This window comes from Marmota monax, unplaced genomic scaffold (assembly GCF_021218885.2).
Source record: "Marmota monax isolate L192 unplaced genomic scaffold, Marmota_monax_Labrador192_F-V1.1 WCK01_AAM20220418_F8-fsc00441, whole genome shotgun sequence".
NCBI classification, from domain to species: domain Eukaryota; kingdom Metazoa; phylum Chordata; class Mammalia; order Rodentia; family Sciuridae; genus Marmota; species Marmota monax.
The window spans coordinates 461,180-475,513 of record NW_026694644.1 but is presented as its reverse complement, the minus strand read 5'-3'; the positions used below and the strand labels follow the sequence as shown (position 1 = coordinate 475,513).

The 14,334-nt window shown below is 37.3% G+C and overlaps 1 pseudogene; it reads right to left on the bottom strand.

Annotated features, from left to right (window-relative positions):
* Positions 1-923: 923 nt before the first annotated feature.
* Positions 924-1,884, bottom strand: LOC124078361 (olfactory receptor 4C15-like; annotated as a pseudogene).
* Between the last annotated feature and the right edge of the window lie 12,450 nt (positions 1,885-14,334).

The window sequence follows — 14,334 nt, the reverse complement described above, 5'->3', positions numbered from 1 at the left end:
AATCCTTGCTGCCCTGCTGGGCGGTTAGAGGTTGGAGCCAGAGAGGGGAGCCGTCTCGGACCTGGCAATAGAAATAAGGTAACTGAGTCTGTGTGTTTTATTTCGATATCTTCTAACTAACTTTATGCCTAGAACCTCATTAATGAAACCATTGCGCAGGCCGCGTGGTAGACTCCTGTACCCTTGATATAAGGTGGTCACATGACCAAGGTACCACCCTCATAGGCAGGATTGGACTGATCAGATTCTCTCTCTCAAATTCAAAAAGTGACCCAAACTCTAGGAGATGTTACTGGGCCCACCTTTAAGATGAAGTGAAATGATGCAGGTGACTTGAAAGCTCTTCTCTCTGGTTTTCCTAACTCCTGATGTTTTATATCAGAATCACTGATTTCTTCATCAGAGAGAACATTCTTTTCACTTGCAATTTCTAATTTCAAATATTTTTTCTATAAAGTTTTGTTTTTCAATGCATAATATGAATGGAAATCATTGTATGTTAAATCCCTTCCAATTTTAATAAATGTAAGAAAGTATAAATTGAACTATCTTCAATTTACATATGAGAATATTGAGTGGCAACTCCAGCTCAAAGTGTGATCTTCAATTAAGTTTTCACTGTTCCACATAGTGTAATTTCTCCTCAGAATTATGTAATCTCTTTCCATATGAGGCACATGCCAGTCAAAGTGTTTGTCTAAATAAATACTAAGTTTTTTACAGTCTGCATTATATTTTTTAAGAGAGAGAGAGAGAGAGAATTTTTAATATTTATTTTTCAGTTTTCGGTGGACACAACATCTTTATTTTATTTTTATGTGGTGCTGAGGATCGAAACCAGCACTCTGCACATGCCAGGTGAGCGCTTTACTTCTTGAGCCACATCCCCAGCCCTGCATTATATTTTTTTACACTGTAATACACTATTTCTTCTGCAAAACCACCAACAGTCTATTCCACAATTTCCTCATAGCTGTTTTCACTTCTTTGTTCCTCAACGTATACACCAAAGGATTAAAGAAGGGAGTCAAGATGGTGTAAAACATTTCCACTTCTTTATCAAAAGAGAAGGCAGAAGGAGGTCTTACATATATAAATATGCATGGGACAAATAACAAAACAACAACAGTAATGTGAGATCCACAGGTGGACAGAGCTTTCATCCGCCCTTCAGAACTGTGTGTTCTCAGGGAGAACAAGATGAAGCCATAGGAGACCAGCAACAAGGAGAAGTTGATGATGCAGATTAACCCACTGTTGGCCATCACCAGAAGGCCTTGGACATGAGTGTTAGTGCAGGCCAGCTTTAGTAATGGGTACAGGTCACACATGAGATCAATGACATTAGGTCCACAGAAGGGCAGCTGGAAAGTAAAGAGAATCTGTATGATGGCATGCAAGAAGCCCCCTGTCCAGGACACCCCCACCAGAATGCCACAGAGCCTCCAGTTCATGATGGAAGAGTAGTTCAAGGGCTTGCAAATGGCCACATAACGGTCATAGGCCATGACTGTGAGGATAATCATCTCTGCCCCAGCAAATAAGTGTTCAGCAAAAAGTTGAATCATGCATCCTGTATAGGAGATGGTTTTCCTCTTGTACAGGGAGTCTGCAATCATTTTTGGTGTGATGACAGAGGAGAAGCAGGCATCCAGGAAGGACAGGACAGCCAAGAAGAAGTACATGGGGGAGCCCAGCAGTGCAGGGCTACAGAGGATGGTCACTACAATCAGCATGTTGCCCCCAATAGTTGCAATATAAATAAACAAAAAATAATATTGTGAATATTATTCTCTGAACAATTGGATTCTGTGAAAGCCCCAGGAGCACAAATTCAGTTATGAAGCTTTGGTTTTTCATGATTTCTCTGAAATGGTTAAAGTAAAACTGATAATAGATATCTGCAAATTCAATAAAAGAGCATCAGACTAATTTCTAAAAGTCACACCATGAAGCTGATATATATATATATATATATATATATATATATATATATATATATATATATATATATACTTATGACAATTTAGGTGTTTTTTTTGTTGTTGTTTTTTTGTGGGGTTTTTTTGTACCATGAATGGAAGCCTGTGGTGCTTAAAGATTGAGACACATTCTCAGCCATTTTTATTTTTTATTTTGAGACAGAATATCAATAAGTTTCTTAGGGCCTTGCTAAGTTGGTGAGGCCAGCTTTGAAATTGTTAGCCTCTCAAGCCTTTTTGATTATAGAATTATAAAAATGTGACCTCATGCCAGGCTACTTATGCCTTTTTTATTATTATTATAAATATTGCTTATTTAATTATTATCACTGAGAACAAAACTAAGGAATTTGTTGAAGGTAGTTTTCAGAGGTCATTTATAATTGAAGGAGGGATGAATTCTGGAATATTTCAAAATGACCTAGTTTTAATAAGAGGAAAGCAAAGCATACACATATGTTAAAGAAGCAGAATATTTTTTATTTCAAGTGGCACTTATAATTTAACAGTGAGTTCCAAGATAAAGTTCAGAAACTATGGAAGGACTCTGATTTATTAACCATGCCTGTAATGGACATGAAACAGTAGAGAGCAGAAGGCTAATTATTACCTGTGACAGTTTTTTATATAAAAAGAAATAGAAAAATATGCACCTTAAGAAGCACTCAAAAATTATGACTATTCCTTTAATTTTTCTTTAATAATCTGAAGTGGGAATTGAAAGGATGGTAGAATGAGACAAACATATTACCCTACATACATGTATTATTACACTATGGTGTGACTCAGCACCATGTAGAGCCAGAGGAATGAGAAGTGATGCTCCATTGTATACAATGTGTCAACATGCATTCTATTGTCATGTAAAACTAAGTAGAACAAATAATAAAAATATGAAGTGAATTTGCCATTTTTAGTATTGTTATTTATTTTATATTTATTAAGGTTTTTTTAATTTCTTCTTTCAAATATATATGACAGTACAGTATATTTTGACATGCATACATAGAGTTTAACTTATTCTAATTAATATCCTCTTCTGTAGTTGTAAATTATGAGGTTGTACATGATTCATATATGAACATAGGAAAGTTATGTCCAATTCATTCTACTTTATTTTACATTCACATTTCCCTTCCCAGAAGTACATTTGATTAAAAAAGGGGGAATAAAGTTAAGTGAATTGACTTTTTTTTTGTATTTTAAATGCTGCCTTAAATCTTTTTTTTTTTTTAATTTTTTATTGTTGGCTGTTCAAAACATTACATAGTTCTTGATATATCATATTTCACAATTTGATTCAAGTGGGTTATGAGCTCCCATTTTTACCCCATATACAGATTGCAGAATCACATCAGTTACACATCCATTGATTTACATATTGCCATACTAGTGTCTGTTGTATTCTGCTGCCTTTCCTATCCTCTACTATCCCCCCTCCCCTCCCCTCCCCTCCCCTCCCCTCTTCTCTCTCTGCCCCCTCTACTGACATTCGTTTGTCCCCCTTATATTATTTTTCCCTTTCCCCTCACTTCCTCTTGTATGTACTTTTGTATAACTCTGAGGGTCTCCTTCCATTTCCATGCATTTTCCCTTCTCTCTCCCTTTCCCTCCCACCTCTCATCCCTGTTTAATGTTAATCTTCTTCTCCTGCTCTTCGACCCTACTCTGTTCTTAGTTACTCTCCTTATATCAAAGAAGACATTTGGCATTTGTTTTTTAGGGATTGGCTAGCTTCACTTAGCATAATCTGCTCTAATGCCATCCATTTCCCTGTAAATTCTATGATTTTGTCATTTTTTTAATGCAGAGTAATACTCCATTGTGTATAAATGCCACATTTTTTTTATCCATTCATCCATTGAAGGGCATCTAGGTTGGTTCCACAGTCTTGCTATTGTGAACTGTGCTGCTATGAACATCGATGTAGCAGAGTCCCTGGAGCATGCTCTTTTTAGGTCTTTAGGGAATAGACCGAGAAGGGGAATAGCTGGGTCAAATGGTGGCTCCATTCCCAGCTTTCCAAGAAATCTCCATACTGCTTTCCAAATTGGCTGCACCAATTTGCAGTCCCACCAGCAATGTACAAGTGTACCCTTTTCCCCACATCCTCGCCAGCCCTTGTTGTTGTTTGACTTCATAATGGCTGCCAATCTTACTGGAGTGAGATGGTATCTTAGGGTGGTTTTGATTTGCATTTCTCTGACTGCTAGAGATGGTGAGCATTTTTTCATGTACTTGTTGATTGATTGTATGTCCTCCTCTGAGAAGTGTCTGTTCAGGTCCTTGGCCCATTTGTTGATTGGGTTGTTTGTTCTCTTATTGTCTAATTTTTTGAGTTCTTTGTATACTCTGGATATTAGGGCTCTATCTGAAGTGTGAGGAGTAAAGATTTGTTCCCAGAATGTAGGCTCTCAGATTTACCTCTCTTATTGTATCTTTTGCTGAGAAAAAACTTTTTAGTTTGAGTAAGTCCCATTTGTTGATTCTAGTTATTAACTTTTGTGCTATGGGTGTCCTTTTGAGGAATTTGGAGCCCGACCCCACAGTATGTAGATCATAGCCAACTTTTTCTTCTATCAGACGCCGTGTCTCTGATTTGATATCAAGCTCCTTGATCCATTTTGAATTAACTTTTGTGCATGGCAAGAGAAAGGGATTCAGTTTCATTTTGTTGCATATGGATTTCCAGTTTTCCCAGCACCATTTGTTGAAGATGCTATCCTTCCTCCATTACATGCTTTTAGCCCCTTCATCAAATATAAGGTAGTTGTAGTTTTGTGGATTGGTTTCTGTGTCTTCTATTCTGTACCATTGGTCCACCCGCCTGTTTTGGTACCAGTACCATGCTGTTTTTGTTACTATTGCTCTGTAGTATAGTTTGAAGTCTGGTATCGCAATACCGCCTGATTCACACTTCCTGCTTAGCATTGTTTTTGCTATTCTGGGTCTTTTATTTTTCCATATGAATTTCATGATTGCTTTCTCTATTTCTACAAGAAATGCCGTTGGGATTTTTATTGGTATTGCATTAAACCTATAGAGAACTTTTGGTAATATCGCCATTTTGATGATGTTAGTTCTACCTATCCATGAACAGGGTATATTTTTCCATCTTCTAAGATCTTCTTCTATTTCTCTCTTTAGGGTTCTGTAGTTTTCATTGTATAAGTCTTTCACCACTTTTGTTAGGTTGATTCCCAAGTATTTTATTTTTTTTGAAGATATTTTGAATGGAGTGGTTGTCCTCATTTCCATTTCAGAGGATTTGTCGCTGATATACAGGAATGCCTTTGATTTATGCATGTTGATTTTATATCCTGCCACTTTGCTGAATTCATTTATTAGCTCTAATAGTTTCTTTGTAGACCCTTTTGGGTCTGCTAGGTATAGAATCATGTCATCTGCAAATAGTGATAATTTAAGTTCTTCTTTTCCTATTTTGATGCCTTTAATTTCTTTCGTCTGTCTAATTGCTCTGGCCAGTGTTTCGAGAACTATGTTGAACAGAAGTGGTGAGAGAGGGCATCCCTGTCTTGTTCCAGATTTTAGGGGGAATGCCTTCAATTTTTCTCCATTCAGAATGATGCTAGCCTGAGGCTTAGCATAGATTGCTTTTACAATATTGAGGTATGTTCCTGTTATCCCTACTTTTTCTAGAGTTTTGAACATAAAGGGATGCTGTACTTTGTCGAATGCTTTTTCCGCATCTATCGAGATGATCATATGGTTCTTATTTTTAAGTCTATTGATGTGGTGAATAACATTTATTGATTTCTGTATATTGAACCAGCCTTGCATCCCAGGGATGAATCCTACTTGATCATGGTGCACAATTTTTTTGATATGTTTTTGTATCCGAGTGGCCAGAATTTTATGGAGGATTTTTGCATCTAGGTTCATTAGAGATATTGGTCTGTAGTTTTCTTTCTTTGAAATGTCTTTGTCTGGTTTAGGTATCAGGGTGATGTTGGCCTCTTAGAATGAATTTGGAAGTTCTCCCTCTTTTTCTATTTCCTGAAGTAGCTTGAAAAGTATTGGTATTAGTTCCTCTTTAAAGGTTTTGTAAAACTCTGCTGTATACCCATCCGGTCCTGGGCTTTTCTTAGTTGGTAGTCTTTTGATGGTTTCTTCTATTTCCTCAATTGATATTGGTCTGTTTAGGTTGTCTATATCCTCCTGACTCAATCTGGGCAGATCATATGACTTAAGAAATTTATCTATGCCTTCACTATCTTCTAATTTATTGGAGTATAAGGATTCAAAATAATTTTTGATTATCTTCTGTATTTCTGAAGTGTCTGTTGTGATATTGCCTCTTTCATCCCGTATGTTATTAATTTGAGTTCTCTCTCTTCTTCTCTTCGCTAGCATGGCTAAGGGTCTGTCGATTTTGTTTATTTTTTCAAAGAACCAACTTTTAGTTTTGTCATTTTTTTCAATTGTTTCTTTTGTTTCGATTTCATTAATTTCAGCTCTGATTTTAATTATTTCTTGCCTTCTACTTCTTTTGCTGTTGTTTTGCTCTTCTTTTTCTAGGATTTTGAGATGAAGTATGAGATCATTTATTTGTTGGTTTTTTCTTTTTTTAAGGAATGAACTCCAAGCAATGAATTTTCCTCTTAGAACTGCTTTCAATGTGTCCCATAGATTCCGATATGTTGTGTTTGTGTTTTCATTAATCTCTAAGAATTTTTTAATTTCTTCCTTGATGTCTTCTATAACCCATTGATCATTCAGTAACCTATTGTTCATTCTCCAAGTGATGTATTCTTTTTCCTTCCTTCTTTTATCGTTGATTTTCAGTTCCATTCCATTATGATCAGATAGGATGCATGGTATTATCTCTACTCCTTTATATTGTCTAAGAGTTTCCCTGTGACATAATATATGATCTATTTTTGAGAAGGATCCATGTGCTGCTGAGAAAAAAGTGTAACTGCTTGATGTTGGGTGGTATATTCTATATATGTCAATTAAGTCTAGGTTATTAATTGTGTTATTGAGTTCTATAGTTTCCTTATTCAACTTTTGTTTGGAAGATCTGTCCAGTGGTGATAGAGGTGTGTTGAAGTATCCCATGATTATTGTATGGTGGTCTATTAGACTCTTGAACTTGAGAATAGTTTGTATGATGAACATAGCTGCACCATTGTTTGGGGCATATATATTTATGATTGTTATGTCTTGTTGGTGTATGGTTCCCTTGAGCAGTATGTAGTGTCCCTCTTTATCCCTTTTGATTAACTTTGGCTTGAAATCTATTTTATTTGATATGAGTATGGACACTCCTGCTTGTTTCCGAAGTCCATATGAGTGATATGATTTTTCCCAACCTTTCACCTTCAGCCTATGTATGTCTTTTCCTATGAAATGCGTCTCCTGTAGGCAGCATATTGTTGGGTCTTGTTTTGTGATCCATTCTACTAGCCTGTGTCTCTTAATTGGTGAGTTTAAGCCATTAACATTTAGGGTTATTATTGAGATATGGGTTGTTCTTCCAGCCATATTTGTTTATTTATGTTACTAAACATGGTTTGTTTTCCTCTTTGATTATTTTCCCCCCTTTAGTGTCCTACCTCCCACTGTTGGTTTTCATTGTTATTTTCCATTTCCTCTTCCTGTAATGTTTTGCCAAGGATGTTTTGAAGAGATTGTTTTCTAGCTGCAAATTCTTTTAACTTTTGTTTATCGTGGAAGGTTTTAATTTCATCTTCCATCCTGAAGCTTAATTTCGCTGGAAACACAATTCTTGGTTGGAACCCATTTTCTTTCCGTGTTTGAAATATGTTATTCCAGGATCTTCTAGCTTTCAGAGTCTGTGTTGAAAGATCAGCTGTTATCCTGATTGGCTTACCCCTAAATGTGATCTGCTTCCTTTCTCTTGTAGCTTTTAAAATTCTCTCCTTATTCTGTATGTTGGGCATCTTCATTATAATGTGTCTAGGTGTGGGTCTCTTATGATTTTGCACATTCGGCGTCCTGTAGGCTTCTAGGATTTGGGGTTCTGTCTCATTCTTCAAGTCTGGGAAGTTTTCTCGTATTATTTCATTGAATAGATTGCTCATTCCTTTGGTTTGAAACTCTGTCCCTTCCTGTATCCCAATGACTCTTAAATTTGGTCTCTTGATGTTATCCCATATTTCTTGGATGTTCTGCTCATGGTTTCTTAACAGTCTTGTTGAGCTGTCTATGTTCTTTTCAAGTTGAAATACTTTATCTTTATTGTCTGATGTTCTGTCTTCTAAGTGTTCTACTCTGCTGGTAGTATTCTCAATTGAGTTTTTAAGTTGGCTTATTGCTTCCTGCATTTCTAGGATTTCTGTTTGTTTGTTTTTTATAACCTCTATTTCCCTGTATAGTTGATCTTTTGCTTCTTGGATTTGTTTATGTAATTCATTGTTGAAGTGATCTTTCATTGTCTGATTTTGCTGTCTGATGTCTTCCTTGAGACTCCAGATCATCTGAAGCATGTATATCCTTAATTCTTTATCTGACATTCCATCTGCTGCAGCTATTACCTCTTCTAACGTTGAGTTGACCTGCATTGCTTGTGGTCCTTTCTTTCCTTGTCTCTTCATACTGTTCGCGTTCCTTTCTACTTGGTGAAACTGTTGTGCTATTGAATTTTCCCCCTATATATTTATATTGGTCTTGTATAGTTGCAAAGTCTCCCTCGCAGGCGCAGGCGGCGGCTCTGCCCCTCCTCCAATTGGGGCAATGTGCCTACCACGCCAGCAGGCCGCTGGGCCTGCTCTGCCGGTCGGTAGCAGGTCCATCGACCTTGCAGGCGCGGGCGGCGTCTCTGTCCCTCTGCAGGCCGCTAGGCTTGTTCTGTCGGTGGTCGCAGTTCTGTCTACTTTGCAGGCGCAGGCAGTGGCACTGCCCCTCTGCAGGCCTCTGGGGCTGTACTGCCAGTGGGTCGCAGGTCCGCCTACCTTGCAGGCGCGGGGGGGGGGGGCAGCTCTACCCTTCCTCAGGCCACTGGGCCTGTTCTGTCTCTCAGTTGCGGGTCTGGCCTGTTCTGATGGTGGTCACAGTTCTGTCTACCTTGCAGGCGCGGGGGGGAGGGGGCGGCACTGCCTCTCAGCAGGCCGCTGCTCCTCTTCTGCCGGTGGGTCGCAGGCCCACCTACCTTGCGGGAGTGATTGGAAGCTCTGCCCCTCCGCAGAACACTGGGCCTTTTCTGTCAGTGGTCACAGTTCCGCCTACCTGGCAGGCGCAGGGTGAGGGGGCGGCTCTGCCCCTCAGCAGGCCGCTGGGCCTGCTCTGTGCGTGGTCACAGTTCCCTCTACCTTGCCGGTGCAGGGGGAGGGGGCGGCTCTGCCTCTCAGCAGGCCACTGCTCCTCTTCTGCCTGTGGGTCGCAGGCCCGCCTACCTTGCAGGAGTGATTGGAAGCTCTGTCCCGCCGCGGGCCACTGGGCCTTTTCTGTCGGTGGTCACCGTTCCACCTACCTGGCAGGCGCAGGGGGTAGGGGGTGGCTCTGCCCCTCAGCAGGACGCTGGGCCTGCTCTGTGCGTGGTCAAAGTTCCCTCTACCTTGCCGGTGCAGGGGGAGGGGGCGGCTCTCCTGAATTGACTTTTAAATGAATTAATTCATTTTTTTTAAAGAGGAGGATTTGGGAAAAATAGCCAGGTGTATAAAAACCATGAAAATGAGTTTTGTGACTCCCATTGAGAATAAACAGAAACGATTCAAAACTTTTATATAACTAATATATTAATTTGTGTAAATTAATACTTATTTGTTCACTTACTTTAAACCATCATTTTCATCGGGTTCATAGGTCTTTCCTGACCAATGTCTGCATTTTTAACTTCAGAGTCCCTTAAAAGAAAACAATAAAAGAAACTCTGAAAGCTCATTGGATCAATTGGAAACCATTTGTTTCATAATAAAAAATAGCAATACATCCTCTAGAAGTGTCCATCTTAGCCTAAGACCAAAGCAGGAAAGACAAAAAAAGAAATAAGTGAGAAATTCTGTGCAAGATTGTGTGAATCTGGGTTAAAATCCAGTTCCTTCTGTTTGTTCTAGGGCATGGATCAGGTTACTTAAAATCCTTACAGTTCTGTACGGCTCTGATTATAATTTTTCTGATAATGGTCTGAATGTCTATCAATAAATTTCTTGTGGAAATCAGATAAACTCAAAAACATAAAAAAACTGACATTTATTAGCAGTGAAGAAATAATATTTTAAAATGCACTGAACTTTTGAATGTCCCTAGTAGCCCCTGTCTATGTTATTGTGGACTCAGACACAATTGCATCTACGCCTCCTTGATTGCTTCATTGTGCAATGAGAACCAAATGGAGTGGGAATTGAAGACAGGGCCCAGAAGTCCTCTAATAATTATAGACATCTTTTCTATCTACTTCTGTTTTCTGGGTGGTCTAAGAGCAACACCACTTCCTGACTAAAATATTGTTGAATATAAGTGAAACAATCCCTTCTTTCCCAAATGAAAGTAATTCTTAATATTAGTGTTAAAAATATGACATGGAGAATATGTTCTGCTCCATGGTTCACAATCACAAGGTTTAGAATTTTAAATCATGAAATGTTAATTATCTTAAATGAAAAATATTGTCTTGGATTGAATCCTGGTATATCTAAATGACAATAGTGGTAACATTAGTGAAATATGAACAAAATCTGGTATTTACTTATAAAAATGTGCCTATTCTCAATTCATATATTGACAAGTACAACCATAATAATGTAAAGTAATAATATTAAGGGAAATTGAGTATTCTACAGGAATTTTCTGTTTTATACAATTTTGGTTAATCTAAAATTATTCCACATAAAAAGTTAATAGAAAAGCAGTGATAAATTTCTGCTATTAACTTCTATAATTCCAGCTCCATTGTCTAACAGTAATGTGCCATTAAACAAAGCCCTGTGCCCCAAGCTGCAAGTCCAAAAATTTAAGTGTTGTGGTGACAAGGAATGCCAATTACCTTGATCTGATCACACTGTTCCCATAAATATATACAATCATCATGTATCCATTAAAATATATAATGAAGAAATTAATTATAAGTTATGAAAAGATATACTTATGTAGGGAGATATTCCACATTCAATGGGCATTGAACTCAGTGAAATGGAAATACTCCTGCTTCCGCTCACAAAATAAATACACATTTCTAAGTGTTTGGATTTGCCTTGAAGACTAAAAGCTGAAAACTGGTCACATTTCATGAGACTTGATCTTATCATTTTCACCAAATCTCTCCCTCCCAAAACCATTCACTCTGAGAGCTGCCACTCACTGGACAGTTATTCTGTGTCTACTCTGTACTGTCTGCTCCACATGTACTATTGACTTCCACATCCCTTGAGCTTGCTAATCTTATAGTCCTCCTTCAACATGGGAATCCTGAGGTCATAAAGGTCACACAATTATACCAAGTGCACAATTGGTGCTAGACTACTCTGTGCAAAGAGCCCAGCACCCCCCACAACCCACAATTTTAGCACTGAAACACAATTTGAAGTCATACATGAAAATCCAAAAAGTTAAACTATAAATCTCATCATGTGTTAGTTCCCTTAAAATTCTAGTGATGGCCTCTCCTTTTCTCTATGGAGGAAAATTAGTTCACTCATGTGCCCCAAACAGTGATATCTATATCCAATCTGTTCTCCACATCAAAACATAGAGAGGAAGAGCCTCTCTGTCAGTCAAATGTCCCCACTGCTCCTCCAGAGCAGTCTTAGGAATAAACAAAACAAAACAAAGAGAAGCGAATGTTCCTCCTGGATTGCCATCTGGATTTTAAAGAGGCTTCCATCATAGGTCATGCTCCTGTAGAATTACTGTTTGGTTCCCTCCAGGGGAAATTATTTATGGGCATGATGTGCCAAGACACAATTTTGTGTGATTTTTCATCTGCTCAAGTACTTACAAAACTCGTCCCAAGCAATTAGAGGTTTTGTTTTTGTTTTTGTTTTTTCTGTTTTCTTTTCCTACTACTCTTGGGTTTTTGTCTGCAGATGCTGTCATTTCCCATCACACTGAGGAATAGAGCACTGGGTATTTGGGCACAGAATATACTGTCTGTTGCAGGAGTAAGAACAAATGCTTGTGCATCAAGTAAATATAAAAACAGAGTTCTGTGATAAGACATCCATCCATCACTCAATATGGAAAACATGTACTTCAGCAAGGAATACTTACTAAAGAATAATATTTCATATAAAATATGTGAAGAGGTACAAATTCTTTGAAATGTTCCATTTTTTTTCCAGAAACTTGATCCCATAACTATAATTTTAAAAACAAAAACAAATTTAAAGAAGAGATTGAAGGAACTTTTCTCTTTTCATTTATTTTAAGCTATTATAGCAGACCTAATTAATGTAATGGAACATAGCATTTAAAATGATGTTTGTGGAAAACTTGGATATAGTTTTTTAAGCCCTCTCAGGAAGATTCTCACCAACAATTTGCTATTTTTGCACTATCTAAATATTTCATCCCATCTAATTTTATGTCTCTTCACACACCACAAAAAGTGCAATTTAAGTGATTTTTCTGAAATGTTGAAAAATTAAAGCCCCATCACTTATACAGTCTATAAATTTAATAACTGAATTCCATAATGTGATATTTGTTGACTGTGTCCACAGTCCCCCAGCCAATCCCATCGATGGGACAAGAGAGAGATCAGACAATTTAAAACCATTAAAACTTCAATTTTGATAATCAGGTTCTCAACTAGATTCTGAAACACACAGATGTAACCAGACTGTGGAGTGTATTATCTCAGTGATCAGCATAGAGTCTAAAGCCACACTGCCTCCTGCCAAACACTGCCCAACAGGGTTCTGTCATTCAACCAGTCCCTTGATTTTTCCCTCTAGTACATAAATGATTCTAAAAATGACCTTCAAGGGATGCTAGAATGGCTAGATAATTCAATAGGTGCAAAGCATACAGAAAATTGGCTGTGTGCTGTTTGCAATTGGGGTAATTACATTCATTATGATCATTAGCACTGGCTTTGAAAGAGGTAATTTTTATTATTCAAAATATTGACTTCAATTGTTCATATACCTATAATAGAGATGTCTGTACAACACTTTAAAACACGAAGTTCCTTAGCTGAATGATGTATTGGTACCATAGAACAACCTACATTTTTTCACAATGATAAGAAGGTCTGAAGTACAGATCAAAATAGCTTTAGTAAATATTAAAAAAATAAATTTAAAGTGTATGGAATCTTGAATATTGGTATAAATAAAAATAAAATAGGTCTTTGGTTGTAGAAAAGTCTGGTATCTAGAGATGAAAATCTGAGGCTTGAGGACATTTGGGATGAGATAAATGAAACCAAGCTATAAAGAAAATAAGAAGGAAAACTCTTTTGGGAGGGCAAAAGGCTCAATGTGAAATTTTCAGCTAGCCAGATTCCAATGTCACAGTCAAACAAACATAAAAACAAAAAATAACAAAACCTGGAAAAAATTTGTCCCAGTATTCAATAAAAGCAAGATTACGAAATTTGCATAAATTTTCATTAAGCAAGTATGAAATTTGGAGCCATAAAAACATGACAGCAGTTTTTTTAAGATTAAGTTAGCACCAAAGAACAAATGTCACTCCGAATTATTTAATTGAATTTTAACTTTTTTTTTTTTTACCTAAGTTATATACAATTAGACCTAGAAATCATCCATAATGAAGATTCTATCCCTCTTCAGATTTCAGACACCCACTGAAGACATCAATCTTTCTGCTCCCTGCATTTAGTAACTCAATCCAAAATATTTAAGCTGACTCGTTGTGGTCCCCATAAAATAAAGACTGGCATGCAGAACTTCTGAAGTACCATCAATCAGTGGTATGAGACTTGCCAATTTGTTTCTCATTGAAGGCTCAATGTTATAAGATCAAATATTAACTGTGAGTATATAAAAACAAACAACAACAACAAAACCTAAACATCTTTATCCATGTTTAAGAGGATCATTTTATGTTACCAAACATAGCAAACACATTTTGCACAGTATTTGTTACTCATAATTTCTATATGAAATGTTGCACACAATTTAATGGCAGACAAAAATCTCTCTCCCTTTGGGTGACATACTCTTGATTTTCATTGTGAAAATTATTGGGACTTACATACCAAATATTCAGGCGGACATTTCGTAAGTCCCAGTATGATAATGGCCAATCCTAGAATCCTTGAAATAAATCCTCACAAGTTTTATTGAGATACTTGTTTCATTTCTGTAAAGAAAGAGTACATTCAGGTATTACCAATTTTCCTCACTTATTCCAACCACTCTCAGATTTTGACTTCCTTTCTGTCACTTGAAAATTAAAAGAG